The sequence below is a fragment of the Palaemon carinicauda genome, chromosome 36 (assembly GCF_036898095.1).
Source record: "Palaemon carinicauda isolate YSFRI2023 chromosome 36, ASM3689809v2, whole genome shotgun sequence".
In the NCBI taxonomy this organism is placed as follows: Eukaryota; Metazoa; Arthropoda; class Malacostraca; order Decapoda; family Palaemonidae; genus Palaemon; species Palaemon carinicauda.
In genome coordinates this window covers 44,173,877-44,190,174 of record NC_090760.1, presented here as the reverse complement: position 1 = coordinate 44,190,174, position 16,298 = coordinate 44,173,877, and positions in this window count along the sequence as shown.

Here is a 16,298-nt window from a genome sequence, read left to right as displayed (position 1 = left end):
TATATATATATATATATATATATATATATATATATATATATATATATATATATATATATGTGGTGCTGTTTAAGAAAAACGTACAATTAGTATTAAAAATGCATATTTAGTGTAAACGTCAATGGGGTATATAATTTAATGTAAACGATCATATTTTGTTAAATTTCTTAGCCTATTAAAGATAATTGGCAATTGTGATTAAGGAAAAATAAGAAAATAAGGGTATGATTTTTATTAAATTTAACTTACTAAAAGACACTTTGGACCAATTATACGAGATGTCCTCGTCCTTTTTTTTTATTACTTATAGATACAGTCATTTTAAAAAATAAAAAAACCCTTTTTAAACAAATAGTCATCACTAAAACAGAACTTATCTATCTATCTCCTAGTGTATATAATGAAAAATATCGCAAAGCAAAAAATAACTCGTTCAATCTACCCATAATAACTTTTTAACCTGACATATTTCACATTTCCTTTTTTTTATTTTTTGGATCACTACAATTTTCTAGTTTTATTTTTTTTTATAACAATTCCCCCCCCCATCTAAAAAAAAATTTTTGGTATCACATATCAATATGAAAGCTGCTTTTTTATGGTGACTACCATCATTTTTCTGCCTAGTACGAATTAGATATAAACAAACAATGGCTTCTTTACAACAAAACTTGATGATCAACGAAGAAGAAAAAGAAAAATTATTACCACCCTCAAAGAAGGAAAACAACATTGAACAAAACTTGATGATCAACGAAGAAGAAAAAGAAAAATTATTACCACCCTCAATGGAGGAAAACAACATTGAACAAAACTTGATGATCAACGAAGAAGAAAAAGAAAAATTATTACCACCCTCAAAGAAGGATAACAACATTAAACAAAAAGTGATAACCAGCGAAGAAATAGATACGTCGTTAATGACGTTTAAACTTCCTTATGATGATGAGGATCATACGTATCACATAAGGTTTTACCATTAAAATTAACCCAGTTTAATGTAAAATGTATTTATTTGAAATTCAAAATGTAAGCAAAAAGACGACATCCACTGGATGTTGCCCATTCCCTTTGTATTGGGACCAAAACTATTTTTTCACGCCAATCTATTGTCATTAAATAACAAAAATAAAGCGGGGTTTCGTGGTTTTTTGATAATTGTTTTTCTTTAACATCATCATTTGCCCCCGTAAAATATAAATCAAAAAAACGTTCCTGTAAAAATAATATGACATTCAATAAAGTTATATCACCAAAAAAACTTTCTTTGTCCTTTTTATTTCCGCGTGAATTGTTTGTAACAAAATTAGTACCTTCTTTTCCTTTAGAAATTATGAAACTCTCAATATCATTTATATGTAGAGGATTTATATTATAAGCCCCATACATTTTTATAATATCTAAAAGTCCAAATGGTTTAACTGATAATATTTCTGTATAACCAGTAGAAGACCCATTTTTGTGTGCATAATTATCTATCAAAATTGATCGCATACGTTTATATTGGGGAAACAAAGATACAAGATAGGCGTGTGATTTACATTTACCTTTATATTTCAAACTAGATTCTTGACAATGTTTTCTAGATAAAACATGGTCAAAATAATGTGCAATATTCAATAATATAAGATTTTGCTTAATGTATAAATCTGTTCCTGCTGTCCACATAATAATCACATTATTTGTGTTAACAGATTTAATAAAATTTAAAAATTCTAGCATAAAGGGGCGAGTATAAGTACTTCGTAGATTGTTAGTACAATTATTCTCTAAAATATACATATCGTCATACACAGCTAGAGTATTATCAAAGTCAATTACAAAAAGAACGGGCGCTAAAGGTGATTCTTCTACAAAGCCCGATAAATCCGTTTGAAAAAAATCTTCAGATAAATCATCCTCGATATTGTCCTCACCTTTTAATAATAACGTTGGATTTTCTTTATTGTGTTCTGACTTTTTATTTAATAAATTAGGATAGTGGTATAAGAAAGAATTACTCGTATTTTGCTTATTCATTTTGAATTATGGAGGATGCAGATAATTTTTTAAAATATAAAAAAAAAACAAAGAAAAATAAAGACAAAATTGTTTTAAATGATATCAACACAAAAAATGGTTGCAATGACGATTATAGTTATGAAGATATGTTAAATTTTGTATTAAGCAAATTACCCATAAACGAAAAAAACAAAACAACCAAAAAGTTTAAAATAAAAAAACCTGTATTGTTTTATTCGGGAAAAAAAACTTTGTACTCAAATTTTTTTGAAACCTGTTATAATTTGAATAGAGAAAATGCACACGTTTTACAATATATTTCATCTGAACTTGGTTGTATTAATACAAGTATAAACTCTAACAATGAATTGGTCCTGCGTGGGAAGTATACATTAAATGATATGGAAAATATTTTAAGGTCCTATGTAAAGAAATTTATAAGATGTAAAACTTGCGAGACCCTTAATACAATTATGAAAAAGGATAAGAAATCCAGGTTAATGTATAATCGAATGCATTCAAACTAAATATTATCAAGCTTTTATTAAAACGTAACTATAGGTGGTTTGTTTTACGTTTCCTATACTAAATTTATGAATTGGGTTATGATTATGTTATTTGTGTGAAATCGTTGCTTATCTTTTTATTTTTAATTAATCCTTTAATTAGGAATCCGTTGTTTTGTATGAAATTCAAATATAAATAATTTATATTAAATAAACAAAAAATATTATTATTCGTTTTTCCTATATATATATAACAAAAACAAGAGATACATATATATTATACGTGTATATATTGATCGGTCAATTCTCTTGAATTAAACATTTAGTTATAAAGACCATGTTTTTATTAAAGAAGAAAAATGGTGATGTTTACTATCGGGTTTCGGATGAATATAAAATTACTAGCAATGATAAAATTTTTCGTGGATATGGTGTAGAACATGTAACAACAGCAGTACGCGGTAGAAATTTTGAAGATTGTGTCTATATAACGATGGTAATTCCCTGTCCTATTCAATTTTCTTGTATTAAAGAAAAATTATTGACATTTAAAGATGATTGTTATTATGAATGCCACGATAATCATAGAGCATTTGCTAATTTTATAAATAATAATCCATATGGACGCTTGATATCTTTATATAATAAAATTGATATAAATTCTTTAAAAGATAACCAGAAATTGAATGTTGTATTTTTACAGGCCTTTATATTACTTAATAAATATGATCGATATTTTGAGACTATTCATAAAGCTTGTGTGTTAAGTAATTTTAAAAATATAAAAGAATTTTTTCCAAATTTTAATATTGACTTATGTAGAACTACAAATTTATATACAAATTACCACAGAAAAGATATATTTGAATATATTTAAAAAAAAAATGGATTCGATGTTTGTATTGTACGAAGGGATACAATGAAAAAATGTTTTGAACTTATTTGTGAATTTATTAAAAAAAAGGAAATAAAAGATGCACCAGACGATTTCTTGGACAAATTTAAAAAATTTTAAATATAGGAGTCTCATATAATTATTTGGATGCGCAGAAAAATGATAAACCGAATCAATATGAAGATAAATTATTTATAACACCAAACACGGTGCCATTATTTTCTTATGATATGCACGCAAATTTGTGCCTGGAAATATATGATAAATTTGGCGCTCTTTGTGGAGAAGCAGTTAATACATATATTTCAAATATGTTTCATGTATTACTTGATGGGCTTCCAAATGTTATTATGTTGAACGAAAAAGATCACTTAAGATTTGATAAAAGTATATCTAAGGTAGCAACCAATCATTTAAAGCGGAGACAATTAAATATCCATAATATGCCAAACATCGACCCCCAAAGGTATCCAGTATATATATTTTCAATGCTCGATTTATATTATTGTTCACATAATACTTTCCACGACGACAACGCGGTAGAATTATCTAAAAAGTTAATAAAAAAACAAAATTGGATAGAATATATTTTAAAGGACAAAAAGATTATTAGTGAGATATATGTAGTTATATCTAAACCAGAACTTTTAACAATTGAAACATATATAAATACGTTATTTAATAAAGATGTAAAGTTTGATTATATTATTTCAAATCACCACAAATCTTCTAATTATTTAAATGATAAAGCCCTTAATATGTGTGAAAATGTTATTACAAAATATTTTCCATATTCTCAAAATTTTTTTCGAGATCAACAGTTACGATTATATAAGTTTGAAGATTATTGGCGCGCGTTGGGAAAGTCTTACTTTCCTTGTTCCGTTGTTGATATGTACAATTATCACAAACACATATATAATTATGTGATGAGTTATGAAAATCTAGAATTTTTGGGCAGTAATTATAATCACAATAATGACACATTGGATTTATACAGTTGTAACCTGTACCCCAATGATAGGAGGATCAACCAATATATAACCCTTTACAGAAAAGAAGATGATGATAGTGATAATGAAAATAAAAATAAAAGGATCCGTACCTAATCATACTCGAAACAAAGGGAATGAAATAGTCCTACTTTACTGATTGTTTTTTTTATTTTATTTGTTGTCATCTCATTATTTAATTGATTTTAAAAAGATTATTGGTTATTGTAAGACAATGATATATAAGTCAACCAATCTTTGTGTATCGTACTTTTTTGTTGGTTTCAAATGTTTCGCTTTCCCGTTTACGCTTCTGAAGAGCATTGGTATTATGAAATGAAGTCAAACTATTTTGATAATCTTGTAATAAAATTTGTTTAAAATTTTCTTGGTTGATTTCCATTTCCTCGTGATAATTATTTTCTTTATAGACATCTAATTGTTTTATAATTATAGCATTATTTTTCGCCAATGTTTTTAAATCATTGGAAATATTATACATATTCACACTTAACCCATTAGTTCCATGGTCAAAAGCATTTGAATCACCCAAACATATATTTAAAATATTACTTTTTACTCTGAACAATTTATCATTTGATAATGGTTTTTCAATGGTTTTGTTTTGTAATTCCTTTTTTGTTATTTTTGTACATACAAAGGCACAATTAGATATATTTTCGTCTTTATTTAACACGCAAATCTCATTATCATTGGTTAAACAAATTCTTTCGGGGACGTGTTTTTTATCATACAAATCAAATAAATCTGTAAATATTGATTTTCTTATAGAGGTTAAAAGCGTCTTTGGGCGAAGGGTATTATTTTTTGTTCTTAATTCTAAGATATTACTATCATTATTTATCAGAAAATTATAAACTGAAATATTTTCAGTTTTTATTTCCATAGGAGCCAAAGAATTCATAAAATCTCCAATAATAATTCGAATGCGGTTATGTATAGCAAATAAATCTATTTTCCCTTTAATTATTTCTTGTTCTGATGGAATTATACAATAACAAACATCATTATAACAAACCTTTCCCTTTTTTATTAAAAATATCCAAATTGTATCGAATAGCTTAATGTTTTGTATAGCATTTTCCCAATATTTTATTACATTAGACTGAAGTAAAAATACATCAATTGGATCCATACAACTACTAACACATCGTATAGTAGGATTTCGATCTTGATGGTTCTCAATTTCATATACATTTGGAAAACTATATACGTTTTCTTTGATATATTTGAGAATTTCTGTTTCTCTGACCCGAAATAAAGTATTTCTGGAAGGAAGATAATCTACTACTTTTCTCTCCTGAATTTCTTTCTGAGATGGAATTTTTATGAGGTATATAGTATCCTCGTCATTCATTTTATTGAATTTTGTATATTTTCCCATTAACCATACAACATTAATATTTCCACACATAATATCCTCAAAATTATAAATGGTTTCTTCGGTGTTATAAATATTTTCATGAATATTATACTCTATAGTTTTTGCTTTATTGTGGTCATGAATATTTTGCATAACATTTGTTGAAAGTTTCAAGACTTCACTTATTATATCTTCATTCAACACTACGATACCGTTGTCTATTTTATAACTTACATTCATACACGAATTATTTTCACTATTTTCATTTAAATCCTTAATAAAATTTTGATATTTGTTAATATCTAAATAAGGATTCTCCTTCAGTTCTGATGCCTTTATTTGTTCAATTCTGTTTTTTGATAAGGGCTTTGAAATAGTTTTTTCTTGTATTTCATAACAAGTTGGGCGTAAAATATAAAAATATGTTTCATCGTTGTGAGTATCGTTATATCCTCCAATTATCCAAAACTGGTCTTGGTTTTTATTAAGTATAAAACTGTTGTAAGCATCATTTTTATTTGGCAATATCACCATTTTTTATTTAACCAATGAAAACATGACATTATTATTATTATTATTATTATTAATTATAAAAAGGGAAAATTTTATATATATATATTATAGCAACAGCAATATATAAAGGGGCCAACTCCCTTGTTTGAAAGTAAAATAGAACACGACCTAGGATACTCTCCTACAACAACTATTACTTGCCGTACCTGCCCATTTTAATAGAAATTAACAATGGATAAATTTATTACACACGAGGATAAGAAATATATGAGTTTACAGTTAACTGATGCAAGAGAAAATCAAGGAGATGTTTATTTTGCAGTAGATAATTATATAAAGGGAATGAAATTGATCAGAAAAAATCATAAGCCTAATTTATCCAGTCCACAGGATTTACAGTTGTTTCTGCTTTATGAAAATACTCCTCAAAACAAATTTCTAAATTTTCATATTTACATAAATAATATCATGTCTAACAGAGATACGGCCATTCAGATTAAAGAATATGCTGGAGTAAATTGTGACGACTCGTTTATAACTAAAAAACACACATCATATATGCTTTCCAGACTAATTTCCGATGATAATCAGTTACAAATTAAAATTTGTGAAAATTCTCAACCCAGGGAAATAATTGATAATGACGATCTAATGGAAAGAGCGAATCCTACCGCTATATTGGTGTTTAATATATCGGCTGGTAATTGTACAACCCCACACGTAGAAGCATTAGAAGTTTTAACAGATTCTTGTTTTGATGAGGTAGACCGAGGAAATATGATTATTGCTTCAAAAACTGAATTAGCTTTGGGTGGAAAGACTGGCCAAAAATTTAAGTGTGTTAATTATAAACAAGACGATGATACAAATACTTTGTACAAAATACATATCTATGCTACGAGCGACGACGTTGCTTTTGAAAAACTTAGGTGCATAAGATCTGTGTAAAAATGAACTTTTTAAATAAAAAAAAAACCTCGAATTATTTTCATTGTCCTTGTGTTTTAGTGTGATTATTCATATTTTTTTCCTTGTTATAATTTAACTATACCCAAAAGGTAAAACCTTTTCAATCTCTCTTTTAACTTTTATATTATTAGTGGTAGGGGGAATGAATACCGGGGGTGGAGGAACATCCATCGTGTCTAATAATCTATTAATTGATACCAACAAAGATTGTATCGTATCAGGATTAATAAATTTTATTTTATCAGTATTATTTTGAGGTGTTGGCTGGGATGAGGACAAAAAACTTTTATCAAAATTTATACTATCATCCATCATAATATCTTGTTGTTGTTGCGTTTCTGGTGTTGAATTTGGATTTGAAAGAATTTCATCATTAATTTCATAATTTAATGTAGGAATTGAAGTAGCTATTCTATTTTGAAAGACGTTATTTATATCTTTTGAATCTATTTTATTCATATAGGGATAACCACCATTTTGAATATATGGGTGAAATGTTGGTATGATATCTATTTCGTCGATTTGTGATAAAGAAGGTGGTGGGGTTGATAACCCCCAATTGATCCTCCATTTTTTAATTACACGTGTTTTTTTCGTTTGAAATCATTTTCATATATTGCTATTGTATTATCATTATTATTAATTCTCCTCTTATTTATAACAGAAATCTTTTCGTCGTTTATCATTATATCTTTTTCCTTGAGTCCGTGAAAAACGGCGGTTTTGTGAATTTCTAGGCCGTCTTTGTATATATCATCACAAATTAATAATTCATCATCAATAAGAGATGTATGATAGTGTTTTGATAAAAATATTATGGCATCAGATACGGATGCTATATTTATACATTTAAGTATATTCAAATATAATAACAGATAAGATATACATTTATGTGTAATTAGATATTCGGGGTCTTCTTCTAAATTACAAGAAGTGATTATGAAATGAACTATATCTGTCACGGGTGAATACATATCTGTGGATTTTTGTATATTTTGAGTTATTTTCAATTCGCCAACAAATAAGGAGTCATATAAATATAACGGAGAATTTATTGTACAGTGACACATAGCGTGTAAAAATAATGCAGCCATTCCAACTTGGAATTTATTATCATAATCATTATACAATGAAAGTTTGGGGAAATGAGCCATTTTAAAATTCACGGGAAGAGTAGAATCAAATCGAGAACGAAAAGACATGAATCTTAATCTTGATAATAAAGCTGAACACTGCTCTGAGAATTGAGGTTTATTGTTACCAAATATTAATATGGTCGATGCGAGTTTAACGTTATTACCTGATTCATAATTTGATCGAATAAATAAACGAGAACTACCAGTTATTTGATTAATCAATTGCCTATTAAATGGTTTATTGGCAATTTCATCCATATACCAAAACTTTGCAAAATTTGAGCTTTTGGAAAGGTCGTGATATCGATCTATCGTTGAAGAGTGATTCATAGTATGTGACGATAAAATTCCAGCATGATTACCAAGAACAGATAATACTTGGTTTAAAAATGTAGTTTTTCCTGAATTAGTTTCTCCTAGAAAAAAATGAAGGTGTTTATTTTTCAAACTAACACCATGACAAATAGCCCGCAATATCAATTTTAATACGTATATCAAGGACGATATATCATAACTAAATGTTTGTAATAATGAAATACAAGTAAAAGTTAAACAACAATTACATTCTACAATATTCATAGAATCTGTGGGAATATCTTTAAGAAAACTGGATCCACTTGGGTGTATTTTTGATATGCGCTCATAACAGATAGCTAAAGTCTCTATACGATATTGCAGTGTTTTTTTTTGTTCTTGTGGGGGAGTTTTCAGATAAATATCTATCATTTTTAAAATATCGTGGTTTTCGTTTTCAGGTAATAGTTTTACAACATCCATCATGTCACTTTAACTATTAGCTATTTGTTTCAAAATAAAATATTTGGTTAGTTTAATTAACTCTATAGTTTCCTTTTTTTTACACAATTCGTTTGTTAAATATAAATGTACTTCTCTTTTAGACATATTTGCAAATTTTCTTTTTTTGGCCATTAAAATTTCTGATGAACATAAAATATTTCCCCCATCACCAAAAAAATGACCATGTACCATGCTTTGTTTAATTTGATCATCAATTGAAGAACATTCGGTTTGTGAATGATTATCGATGGATTTTCTTTCATCGTGTAAAATTTTTAGCCTTTCGTAATTTTCAATTTTTTCTTCTTCTGATATATTACTTATGACATTCTGAACAATGGGAAAAAATTGTTTGTGTAAAAATTTACATTTGGGAATATGCTCCATTACGTCATTTAAATTATCATCTATGATGTCATGCTCTTTCTCCCCATTTCCATAGCTATTTGAATTATTCTTCGGATAATTACTGTAACTGTTTGAAAAATTATTTTCTTCGTCATCTATATAGTACATAGGTATTGGTTTTAAGAGAACCAAAGAATCGCTTCCACTTAAACTTAATCCAATTAAAATGTACCTGTCTTCGAAAAGTTTGAGAAATGTTGGTGGCAAGCTGTTTATTTTACTTCCATTCCAAAAAGCTTCAATTTTGCTTATAATTTGATTTATTATAGATCCAGTATTTTTATTGGTTGTACAATGAATACGATTAGAAAATATTATACTTTCTTCTTTCGTCAATAATTCTATATTCAATTTATTATTATTATTATTATTATTATTATTATTATTATTATTATTATTTTTATTATTATTATTATTATTATTCTTTTTCTTCTTCTTCAAATTTTCATTATATTTTTTCTTTTTAGTAACGATAAAATTTGATATATGACTTCGTATGTTAGCGATATAATATATTTCTGGTATATGGAGCGGTATAGAAGCCACAGAAAGAGACGATATCGAACATTTTTTCCATCTAAATTCGTCCCAGATTACCAATTTACCATTATTTATATTATTATTAATAGTTCCAGTTTTGTTATTTTGTTTGCTTTGATTATTTTTATTTTTGTTAGTTATACTTTTGTTATTATCCTTACCCCCCCCCCCCCCCTTCATTAAAGCTACTGCTATTGCCAAGTAATATTATTGGCCGATATATTGCTAATAATTCATATAATATAGATTCATTCTTGACTAATAATATCGCAGCAATAATAATGTTGGGTATAATGATATTTCTTGATGCTCCTTGGATTGTAAAAGTTTGTGGTATATTAAAATGTTTGATTATTTGAGAATCTATTTCATCATTAAAACTACCTTTGTGGTTGTCATCACTATCAAATTCGCTTTCATCATAAGTTTGTGTTTGAGATATATTATAATTTTTAATTACACTTATTGCCTCCTCGATTTCCATAATGTTTTCAATTATCAATAGATGTTTGATACATAAGATGACCCAAGATTTCATGGAGTCATCTAAATTTAATAAGTTTGGAAATCTGATATATTTGTAATTTAAATGGTAATAAATTTGTAAAAATTCTTCAATGATAATTCTACTATTTTGAGTATTATAAGTTATAATCATTTTAATCCATTCTAATAATAATAATGAATGTGATTTTAAATCATCAGATTGTTTTAATAATAAAAAGTATATTGACACGAGGAAATGTATTGTGTGTCTCAGTTTTTCGCGATCATATAATTGCAAAACGTGTTCTAAATTATAAGGAAAGAGTAAGTCGTTTTCGAAAGGTGTGGCGTTTATAACATTATTATTTTACGGGCTTGTTTTTATTGTAATTAGAAAATCTTCGTTGGTTTTGTATTCATATATTTGAAAATCATCACCAATAATGGCATTTAAAAAACATGTATTGTAAGAATCTTTTAATATACTATAATTTGGTAATTCTAACATGAATATATTCCAATGGGTTTCTTTTTTATGTTTATTATAATATGTAATGTCTTTGTCATTACATATACAATTCAAAACTATTGGATAGTTTGATATATTTAAATGTGGTATATCTTGAAATTTCACTACATTAAAATTAGGAAATATGCTCTTATATATTTTAAATCGGATATTAGAATTTGTTTTATCGACGAGATATCCAACGTGGGTATACAAATGCATACTTGAGCTTGAACAATTTGGTAAAAACCAAGAAGAATTTAAATTTTCTTTATTGTTGGGCCACCTAATAAGGTTAAATGTCTTTTTCCATGCATTATTTTTATTATAGACATTAGCACTTTCTTCTCTCTTCCAATCCGGAATGCCATTATCAATTTCACGTGCACTAAATATATTTTCATTTTCTATAAAACTTTGTATGATTTCTTCTTCGTGCTCTAATGAAGAATTCAAGTTATCATTATGAAGAAATAACTTCAAGGAATAAATTTTTGTATGCTCTGATATGGGCTTAAAAATATTAAACAAATCAAAAGCACTATCCAAATCAACAATTAAAGGACTTTCAGATATAAAGGCCCCGTCCTTGTAGCAACTATAAGGCAAATATGAGCAATCTATTTCATTTACATTTAAATTAGCATCTCCATATTTTGCTGATCCGAAGACACTATAATTGGCTGTTGGATCAAAAAAACTATGATTTTCTATAACTGCGTGTAACATATTATAAAGACAAATTAAATCATGATATCTCATTATCAATGAAGGAATTTCAATATGAAATCCATTACTAAAACTTTTACCCTTTCCTAGTATATATATAGAAAAGTTAATTATACCTAAGCCCTCGGTTATTAAATATAGAACTTCATAGATTAGATTATTTTCGTTATATTTTTTACATTTATGTCGAATATTATGTATGAAAAAATATTCCGGTGTTCTAGTTCTATTTTTACAATATGAAATATATTCTTCTAAATTTAATAGTGTATTACTTTCAAATTTAAATTCACAGCCCTTTAAATCAAAATCTAAACAAAAATGTTGTAAATCAAGATATTTTCTTTGAATCGAAATAGACCCGTATAAACCACGAGGAACAAAATGATGATCCCGTATAAATTCATGTATTTTATTTCTTAGATTATTTATACCTAAACAATAAACACTTCCACACATATTTTGATATATTCCAAAAAAATTTAACGGAATATATGTTTCATTGCATTTTTGTGCGTTTTTGTTTTGAATGATAATTCCGTTATACATTAAATCTGATGAAGTCATGGATTCATATAAAGAATTAGAATCATTAACTCTTGCTTTGCGTTCATTAATTTGAATATTTTGTTGTCGGCTTTGATTATTGTTATTACCATATTGCGAAATTAAAGTCTGAGTATACATGATAAAGGTATCAATAAAATAAAATTTTGGGGTTTACTCTATATATACTTATATATATAATTAATTTTGAATTCATTCATTCATTCTATTTAGTTTTTTTAATATATATAAGGGATTTACGTGGCGTCCTTTGGTAATCAATGACTATATATACACTAAAAAAGAATATACTCAGATTCATAACTAACTGTATACTGTGTAAAATATAAAATACAATTTTATCTATATAGTTGTCATAAGAAGCAGCAAAAAAATGAATTATTGTTACAAAAATCAAATATATTGATAATATCATACACATTCGTATAAATGCATAAACAAATTCCATTTTTTAAATTTATAATTTATGATTCATATTTTTTCATATCTATAAATAACTATATATATTTATTTACTTAGTAATAGTTTATTTTGATTTAAAAGTATGAAATCTTTGTATTTTGGCAATAATGACGAAGAAAGTATATGTTTGATAAATGAAAATAACGCAATAATAAATGATGACGAGGAAAATAATCTTTGGTTCAAAACAAGACCAAAAAAAATACTAAATTATACTCAAAAGTCTTATTTCGAGTTTATTTTTATAAAAAAAATCAATGATTCATTTCAGGCCCCAAAAAAACTTTATTATAATAATCTAAAGCGTAAAATATTTCCCCGTAAATCTTAATTCGATAATTATATTTCTTCGTTTCAAAGAGGATAAAATATATTTTTTTAACACAATTTTGTGGTTATATATACACCAACAATACAAAAATTCAACAAAGTACGCTACTAGCTAACTTGCAATATAGAAATAGATAATCATGAGCGTTTCAACCCTTTCAGACAACGACGATGAGAGTAACAGCTTTAATAAAGACAAAATCTATTATGAATCATATCACCCGTTAAATTATTCAGACAGCGACGATGAGAGTAACAGCCATAAAGACAATAAAACCTATTATGGCTGGCAAAATCGCCCGTTAAATTATGGTCCACATAATTTTTTATTTACACAATCATTAAACAATCCAAATGTGTATGTAAGAAAAACTATTTATTTGGATGAACAATCAGGGGATCCAAATGTCAGCAAATCTCTTATTTTTGATTATTTAAAAGGCATTTATGCAATGTTTAATAGAACCAATGAAACGAAAGCGGAAATGGTCTATAAGCTTTTAGATAGACAATTATCTGATTATAATATAGTAGGAATAAATGTTCAAAGTTACAGGGCCGTATCATTCAATCGGAGGGGTGTTATCAAAATTTTTGATAATAATAATAATAATGATATTGAGGAAAATAAGGTTTATACTTTAAGTATCCCCGTTCCTATCCATTCTGTACCATACGATAATGTTAAACAACAAATTGAAAGATTTTTAAATGAATCGAATAACATTTTATCGCATAACGAGCATTTAGAAGAAGTGTTTGATGTATTACCTACTGAATATCCAAAATTGGAAGAAATTGAATCCCTTGGGTGGGAAACTTATAACGATGATTGTTACTTTGAATTTGTTTATGATGAATTATTAGGTATATATTATAGAAAATATTTACATTTTTATAGCAATTTGAATCAATTTTTGTATTCTCAATATACGGAACGCCCAAAATACATAATGAAATTGAATCGAGTTTTTGAAATGCTACAAAAATATAATCATCTATATGTTTCACATAATGTGTTAATTGAACATAATATTATAAAAGTTAATTTTCCAAAAAATGAGGTTACACAATTGTCTTTTGATAATAAGATAAATAAAAATGTAATAACAGTATATATTACTAATGCAAATATAAAACTACAATATAACTATAAACCAGTGATTGTTTCTTGTAGATACCGAGATTTATTTGATTAAAATTTTTTTATTAGAATTAAAAAATACAAACGATGAATATTCACCAACCATTTATAATTGTTTGTCTTATCCTTTCCATTATCTTCATTATAAACTGTTTAGCTGAAATATTTATATTTCCAGAGGGAATAGGATTTATGGGACCAAAATATAATATAATTATTAAGGTCATCCAATTAATATTGGTATCACCCATTTTTGTTGGTACAATTTATTATTTAATAAGAGATAGAAAAAATGTAGAAAATGATTTTTATGATGATACTCTGATGGATAAAGAGCAATATTTCCATAATTTCAAAAATCCTACTTACGAAAACACAGAAAACGAAGACACAATTGAATATATATCTCATAATGATCGGGCGTTATTAAGATAATAATTGATTAATTATAGTATGAGAATACAACGAATATTTCTAATACAACTTTTCAATATTAGAGAGAAAAATAATTAAATAATAATTCATCACTTACATATTATATACTGTAGTATTTCTCGTAATTATTGCTCTTAACAATGTTCTATTTGGATTATCTTTTTAAAGTTAGAGGCAATACTAATTTAAAATTTTCGGAATAAAAAAATTAGATTTAATCATTTTTCTTTTTTTTTAATCACAAAACTTTTTTATGATGATATCATTAACTGTGCTCCTATATTTCTTAATGTTAAAAAATATACATCCTTAAATGGATCCTGTTATAAAGATATGCGAAGAAATTGAAAATGAAAATTATGGAAACGCAATTCAATATTATTCAATGTTTTTCCATCGTATTTTGTCATACATTATCAACCAGAAAAAATACGAAGGTATCAATGAAATATTAAAACTTCAGTTGAATAATGAAAGTAATTTTCATTCGGCTATTGTTCACTTATTATATTATATGTGGCAGTCTAAATGGCAAAGGGGTGGTAATGTTCAATATATTAGTACCAGAGAATTTAAAGACATGATTTACAAATCACAAAAAGTAGAGAATCTTTTAGATTGTTTAAAAAAAGACTCAAAAGCTAGTTTTTATTTATTTCTTCCGCCCAATTTTGACCATTTTCTTTCGCAAGCTTTATATGTTATGGAAAATGAACTTCAAAAAGCATTAAATAACACTAATACTTTGATTGGAAAAGATACTTTACATAAATGGTCATCTCTATTTTCTTCAATTTTAAATGGTTATATGAGCACAAATTTACATACCAACGTGGGAAATTTATTATGGATGCAAGAATTAAGAGTTATTGCCTTAATATATAAATATTTTTATTTGTCTTACGAAAAAAAGGAAGAAAATTGGAATTGGCATGAAACTCAAATACAAAAGAAAATGTTAGACCTACATCTTACTTACAAAAATAAATATGAAATTTTACAGAATGATTTAGTTAAAAAATTAAACCAATCACACGATGCTTGTGAACGTGCTTATAATTTATTACTAAGCGAATTTGATTCATATAAACAAAGGGAACAAAAAAATAGACTTCTTCACGAAAAGGAGGTCCTAGTGTATAATGAGCACATGATGAATATGTGTAAAAATACACTCGAAAATAATAATAAATATTGGAAAAATGTATTAAGCGTTATTAGAACTGATACACAAAATATGGAAACAGAGGAGACATTATACCCAGATTTAGAAAATACTGAAGATTATAATGATAAAAACAAAAACAGTGACACAATTATTTTATCATTTACAAATTTGCTGTCTGATAAAGAAAATAAAATATACTTATTAGAAGAAGAACTAAAAAACTGTAAGACTGAAATAGGAAAACTTTATGAAAAAGAAAAAGAACTACTAAAAAAGGATTTAGATAAGGAAAACAAAATAAAAGAACTTTTCAATGAGTTAAATCAT